General features: G+C 38.5%; 1 protein-coding gene across 1 annotated transcript in view; it reads left to right on the forward strand.

Moving 5' to 3' along the window:
• MAP3K13 (mitogen-activated protein kinase kinase kinase 13) overlaps positions 1–7,727 on the forward strand; it is a 165,665-nt gene that overhangs the window by 36,191 nt on the left and 121,747 nt on the right. The window contains exon 5 of the mRNA XM_034999750.1: positions 7,108–7,168. The gene's annotated coding sequence lies outside the window, so the exon portion shown is untranslated. The remainder of the gene's footprint in view (positions 1–7,107; positions 7,169–7,727) is intronic.

Raw genomic sequence — 7,727 nt, forward strand, 5'->3', positions numbered from 1 at the left:
TGATGTTAGCTATGGATTTTTCTTATAAGCCTTTAATATATTGAGGTATGTTCCCTCTAAACCTACTTTATTGATGGTTTTTATCATGAATGGATGTTGTACTTTGTCAAATGCTTCTTCTGCATCTATTCAAATGATCATATGGTTTTTATCCTTTCTCTTGATGTGATGTATCATGTTGATGGATTCATGAATATTAAACCATCCTTGCATCCGGGGGAAAAATCCCATTTGATCATGGTGAATGATTTTCTTTTTAATGTATTGTTGGATTCAGGTTGCTAATATTTTGTTGATGATTTTTGCATCTATGTTCATCACAGATATGAGCCTGTAGTTCTCTTTTTTGGTGGTATCTTTATTATCTGGTTTTGTATCAGGGTAATGCTGGCCTCATAGAATGAATTTGGAAGCTTTCCTTCCCCTTGTCTGTTTTGGAAGAGTTTGAGAAGAACAGGTATTAGCTCTTCTTTAGGTGTTTGGTAGAATTCAACTGTATAGCCATCTGGTCCTGGACTATTGTTTGTTGGTTGTTTTTTGCTTACTGACTCAATTTCATTGATGATAATCACTCTCTCCAAATTTTCTATTTCCAGAATTCTGCTTCAGTTTTGCTAGATTATACATTTCTAGAAATTCATCCATTTCTTCTAGGTTGTCCAATTTATTGTCATAAAAATTTTTATAATATTATCTTAAAATTATATTTCTGTGATGTCTGTTGTTGTTTCTCCTCTTTCATTTCTGATTTTGTTTGAGTCTTCTCTCTCTCTCTGAGTCTGGCTAGAGGTTTATCAATTTTATTGATCTTTTCAAAGAAACAGCTCCTGGTTTTACTGATCTATTATTTTTTTAGTTTCTCATTTATTTCTGGTCTAATCTTTATTATCTCCTTCCTGCTGATTTTGGATTTTGTTTGTTCTTTTTCTAAGTCCTCTAGATGTAAGGTTCAGTTGTTTGAGATTTTTCTTGCTTCTTGCGGTAGGCCTGTACTACTATAAACTACCCTCACTTTTGTTGCATCCCAAGGGTTTTGACTGTTGTGTTTTCATTTTCATTTGTCTCCATGTAATTTTTGATTTCTTTGTGACCCATTCATTGTTTAGTAGCATGTTATTTAATCTCTATGTACTTGTGGTCTTTCTTTCCAGATTTTTTTCTTGTGGTTGATTTCTAGTTTTATAGCATTATCATCAGAAAAATGCATGGTATGACTTCAATCTTTTTGAATTTATTGAGACTTGTTTTGTGGCCTTATGTGTGACCTCTTCTAGAGAATGTCCCATGTGCACTTGAAAAAAATGTATTCTGCTGTTTTGGGTTGGAATATTCTGAATATATCTGTTAAATCCATCTGGTCCAGTGTGTATTCAAAGCCTATTTTCTTGTTGATTTCTGTTTGGATGATCTGTCCATTGATGTAAGTGGGGTGTTAGAGTCCCCTACTGTTATTGTATTGTTATTGATTCGTTCCTTTATGTTTGTTATTAACTGTTTTATGTATTTGGGTGCTCCCATATTGGGTACATAAATACTTACAATTGTTATATCTTCTTGTTGGATTGTCTCCTTTATGATTACATAGTGTCTTTCTTTGTCTCTTGTTACAGTCTTTTTTTAGTCTATTTTGTTTGCTTTAAGTATTGCTACCCTGACTTTCTTTTCACATCCATTTGTATGATGATAAATGTGTCTCCATCCACTTACTTTCAATTTGCATGTGTCTATAAGTCTGAAATGAGTCTCTTGTAGGCAGCATATAGATGGGTCTTGTTTTTTAATACATTCTGTCACCCTGTGTCTTTTGATAAGAGCATTTAGTCCATTTATATTGAAAGTAATTATTTATAGATATGTATTTATTTTGATTCTGTCACTTTTTTATGGTTGTTTTTGTACTTCTCTGTTCCTTTTCTTGCCCTCTTCTCTCATAATAAGTTGGCTTTCTTTAGTGACATACTTGGATTTCCTGCTCTTTATTCTTTGCATATCTATTACTGATTTGTGGTTACCATTACATTTGTATATAACATCTTCTTCATATAACAGTCCATATTAAGTTGATGGATGCTTAAGTTTGAGCCCATTCTTTGCTCCTCTCCCTCCCACATTTTAGGTATCTAGTGTCATACTTTACATCCTTTTTGTGTGTGTGTGTGTGAGTCCCTTGACTGATTTTTACAGATATAGTTATTTTTATTGCTTTTGTGCTTCCTACTCTTCTTACTTTTACTTATGGTCTTTCCTTTCCACTCAGAGAGTCCCCTTTAACATTTCTGCTAGGGCTGGTTTAGTGTCATGAGTTCTTTTAACTTTTGTTTGTCTGAGAAACTCTATTTCTCCTTCTATTCTGAATGATAGTCTTGCTGGATGGAGTATTCTTGGCTGTAGATTTCTTCCTTTCAGCACATTGAATATATCATGCCACTCTCTTCTGGCCTGCAGTGTTTCTGCTAATAGCCTGACAAGTTTCCCCCTTTTTATGTAACTGTCTTCTTTTCTCTTTCTGCTTTTAAAATTCTCTCTTTATCACTATTTTTTGCCACTTTAATTACTATGTGTCTTGGTGTGGACCTCTTTGGGTTGATTTTGTTGGGGATCTCTGTGCCTTCTGGACCTGAATTTGTTTCCTTCCATAGATTTGGCAAGTTTTCAGCTATTATTTCTTCAAAGAAATTTTCTGCCCCCTTTTCTTTCTCTTCATCTTCCAGGAGCCCTATAATGTGCATGTTATTATGCTTGATGGAGTTGCTGACTTCCCTAAATCTATTCTCATTTTGCATTATTTTTTCTCTCATCTGTTCAGCTTTTCCATTACTCTTTCTTGCAGATCGCTGATTCATTCTTCTTCCTCTAGTCTACTATTTATTCCATCTAGTGTATTTTTAATTTCATTTATTGTATTCTTCACCTCTGATTTTTTTTTTTATCTCTTTGTTAATGGTCTCACTGATGCCTCCACTTTTTTTCTCAAGTCTAATGAGTATCTTTATGACCATTACTTTAAATTCTTTACCAGGCATAATACTTATTCTGTTTCATTTAGTTCTCTTGCTGTGACTTTGTCCTGTTCTTTCATTTGGGACATATTCCTCTGTCTTCTCATTTTTGTCTAACTCTCTGTGTCTGTTTCTGTGTTTTAGGAAAGTCAGCTATGTCTCCCGCTCTTGAAAGTAGTGGCTTTATGAAGAAGGGGTCCTGTATGCCCTGCAGTAAAATATCCCCTGTTCACCAGAACCTGATGCTTCAGGGGTGTCTCCTATGAGTGTTGCATGCTCCCTGCTATTGTGGCTGAGCCACTTTTTCCTTCAGTCCGGTCATCTTCAATGGTTCTCTAACAGTTGTGGGCAGGGTTTGATCCCTATGTTGTTAGTGGGCCAATCTGGGGCTGCCTTGGGCTTGAGTTTAGTCAGATCAGGCATTTGCCAGAGATGCAGTAGCACCAACTACAGGGCACTTTCCCTGTGTTGTCCCCTGAGAAGCTTTCATTGGTGGAGGGGGCCTGTAGTCAGACCAGCTATCTGCCCCAGCCCACTTGTGGAGCCACAGTCTAACTTATTTGTGTGGTTATCTTTCCCTCTCCCCAGGGCAGAAGTCTCTGGAGTGATGCTGGCCCCTTTCAGGGCTGCTTGCACACTGCCAAACTTGTGGCCCTGGTTTGAGTGGGCTCTAGCCAAAAGCCTATCAGAGCAGGCAGATCCACAACATGCTCCAGGACAGGGCTGCAGTGCCCACAACGTTGGGACACAGGGAAGAAGGGACATGCCTCTACTGCTGGGATGGGGCTGGCTGTTCAATGGTTCTCTAACCATAAAAATACTCAGGTGTGGGGCATGCAATTTTAACATGGTGTGTGCAGGGCCTCTGTGAGAGGGGTACCCACTGCTACTGCTGCCAGGACTGAGGCCCCGGAAAGTGCATGGGTCAGGAGACATGGTGTTTGCAAGGCTTTGCTTGGGTCTTCTTGGGGAGGGGACCTGCAGTCCTGGACAGAGGCAAGCTTGACTGAAGAGGGGGACAGGTCTTGGTGTAAGCAAGTTGGGAGAGGGGGGTGCGGGTGAGGGAAATGGCACCTGCCAGCTCTTTTGTTCCTGCAGGGCTCTCCCTGCAGTCCCTAATTCTCCAGGACAGTCTCTAAGATGAGTAAATAACTCTCCCTGTCATATGCCCCAGGCATTTTTCAAACTACTGCTTCTATGTTGTATCTCCCTGGGCTGTTTGTTGTGTTGTCTCTCTAAGGGCAGGGGCTCAGTTTCCTATCACTTTCCAGGCTTGCCCAGAACGAAGATTTTTAAAATTCCAGGCTTTAAGTCCTGCTGGTTGTGAGTATTCACAAAATTTGGCCCCTCTAGTTTTCAAAGCCAAATATTATGAGGATTCATCTTCCCCATGCAGGCTTCCCAGTGTCATAGTCTATTTCTCTCCCTTCTCTGAGTTCGCGGATCCCTCCCTCCGACAGACAGTCCTGCCGGTCCCTTTAGCTTCCCACGTCCTCTCCACCCTTCTTACCCTCTTTGATGTGGCCTCTTCTTTACATTTAGTTGTGGAGTTTATTCTGCCAGTCTTTGGGTCATTTTCTGGGTTATTTATACTGATGTGAGTATTATCTAGCTGTATCTGTGGGACAAGGTGAGCTTAGGGTCCTCCTACTCCACCTTCTTCTCAGGCTTCTGGGCCCCTTTCAGATATTTTTAAAAACCTTTAATAGCTGCCTCCAACACCCAAATCCTTGCTCCTGCCCTACAAAGCCCACATGATCTGCCTTCTGACCATCTGTTTAACATCATTGTCTACCATTGTTCTCCTCACACAGATTGCTCCGGCTATATAAGTGTTTCTATTGCTTCTGGAATACATCAAACTTTCTTGTGCCTCAGGGTCTTTGCTGCCTGGAAAGCTCTTCCCCTGTATTGTTTCTTCCTTCTCTTCATTCAGATCTCTACTCAAATGCCTACTCTTCAGAGGCATCACTACCCCACTTCCACCACATCACTCTTCCTTTACCTTGAATGACTTCTAACAATATTGCACAATTTAATTCATTTTATGAAAAAATATATATTTAGGGGTGCCTGGGTGGTTCAGTCGGTTAAACTGCTGCCTTCGGCTCAGGTCATGGTTCCAGGGGTCCTAGGATCGAGCCCCGTGTCGGGCTCTCTGCTCAGCAGGAGCCTGCTTCTACCTCTCCCTCTGCTCTCTCTCTCTGTCAAATAAATAAATAAAATCTTTAAATATATATATACATACATATATATATACATACATATATATAAAACACATATATACACACACATACACATGATATATATAGTCGAATATATATACTATTTATATTCAGAATTATTTGTATGTGTGTGTATATTTTTGATAAAATCAACATATATATTCTTTCTCACTAGAATATAAGTTCTATGAGGGGTCAAGAACTTTGTCTTGTTCAGTGCTATATTGCCAGTGTCCAAAATAGTACCTAGTTGACATATAGTAGACACTTGGTAAATATTCATTTTATTAATATATTAGTGTCAGTTGGTGCCATTGAAATTTATTTATTATTATTTTTTTAAAGATTTTATTTATTTGACAGAGAGAGAGAGAGACAGTGAGAGAGGGAACACAAGCAGGGGGAGTGGGAGAGGGAGAAGCAGGCTTCCCGCCGAGCAGGGAGCCCGATGCGGGGCTCGGTCCCAGGACCCTGGGATCATGACCTGGGATCATAACGACTGAGCCACCCAGGCGCCCCTGAAATTTATTTTTAAGAATGGGAGTTTTTTATTTTCTGAGTAGTCACATGATATAGTCACATGATTCCAAAACTAAAATATATAGAAAAGTGCATTTTTTTTAAAAAAAAAAAAGGTTTATTTATTTATTTGAGAGAAAGAGGGAGACAGAGAGAGAGAAAGAACAAGCACACACACGGGAGGGCAGGGGCAGAGGGGGAGAGAGGCTTAAGCTGACTCCACATTGAGCACAGAGCCTGATGTGGGACTTGATCTCACGATCCTGAGATCATAATCTGAGCCGAAACCAAGAGTTGGGTGCTTAATCAGCTGTGTCACCCAGGTGCCCCATAGAAAAGTGTGCATTGAAACATCTTCCTACCCCAGCTGGTCCCCAATCCATTCAGCTCCCATTCAAGACCCCAAACTACTGTTATTATTTTTCCATGTGTCCTTCCAGAGTTTTTTGATGTGTATGCAAGGAAACATAAATGTATACACAGATTCTTACCTTTCTCTTTTTACTAATACTGTTATACATTACTGTTCTTAATTTTTAAATTTGTAATATATGTTGAATCTCTTTTCATATAAGTATGTGGAGAGTGTCCTCATTTTTATTTATTTTATTTTATTTTATTTTTTTAAATATTTAAAATATTTATTTACTATTTCTTTCCTTTTTTTCTTTTTTCTTTTTTTATTCTTATGTTAATCCCCATACATTACGTCATTAATTTTAGATGAAGTGTTCCATGATTCATTGTATGTGCATAACACCCAGTGCTCCAAGTGTCCTCATTTTTAAATAGCTGCATAGTATTCCATTGTATGGACATACTGTAATTTATTTAACCAATCACCTAGTGATGGGCATATTGGTTGTTTTCAGTATCTTCCTGTTATAAACAGTGCTGAAGTTCACAACCTGTGCATATATCATTTTATACATGCATACAGTATATCTCTGATTAAATTCAGAGAGTATAATAGGTGCCATAAATATTGCTTAGTTACTTCCATAGGGATTGTACCAATTTGTACTCCCCCAGCAATGAATAAGAGTACTGTTTCCCATATCCTTGCCAACTGAGAGAGTTATCAGACTTTTGGGTTTTTGCCAATCTGATAGGTTAAAAAATGTTTTCAGCATAGTTTTTTTTAGAATTCATAATAAAATTCGTGTTAAAGTTTTTAAAAATAATTTTTAAATTTTAAATTGTGATAAACATATAAAATTCACCATTCACATTTTTAAGTGTTCAGTTCAACAGTATTAAGTATATTAACATTGTTGTGAAACAGATCTCCAGAACTTGTTCACCTTCCAATCTGAAACTCTATACCCACTAAATAACAACTCCCCATTTCCTCCTCCCTCTAGACCCTGGCAACCACCATTCTCCTTCCTGTTTTTGTGAGTTTGACTGCTTTAGATACCTCATGTAAGTGGAATCATACAGTGTTTGTCTTTTTGTGACTGGCTTCTTTCACTTAGTGTAAAGTCCTCAAGTTTCACCTTGGTTGGGTGCCTGGGTGGCTCAGTCGTTAAGCGTCTGCCTTCGGCTCAGGTCATGATCCCAGGGTCCTGGGATCGAGTCCCACACCGGGCTCCCTGCTCAGCAGGAGGCCTGCTTCTCCCTCTCCCACTCCCCCTGCTTGTGTTCCTGCTCTCGCTGTGTCTCTCTCTGTCAAATAAATAAATAAAATCTTAAAAAAAAAAAAAAAGTTTCACCTTTGTTGCAGCAATGACAGTATTTCCTTCGCTTTTAAGGCTGAATAATATTCCATTATATACCTCACTTTGTTTATCCATTCATCCATTGATGGACATTTGGATTGTTTCACCTCTTGACTCTTATGAATAATGCTGCTACGACTATGGGTGTGCAGATAACATTTTGACTCAGGGTCCTGAGTTCAAGCCCCACATTGGGCATGGAGCCTACTGTAAAATAAATAAATAAATAAATAAATAAATAAATAAATAAATAAATAAATAAA

The sequence above is a fragment of the Mirounga leonina genome, unplaced genomic scaffold, assembly GCF_011800145.1.
Source record: "Mirounga leonina isolate KUSES-001 unplaced genomic scaffold, KU_Mleo_1.0 Mir_115, whole genome shotgun sequence".
Taxonomy (NCBI): domain Eukaryota; kingdom Metazoa; phylum Chordata; class Mammalia; order Carnivora; family Phocidae; genus Mirounga; species Mirounga leonina.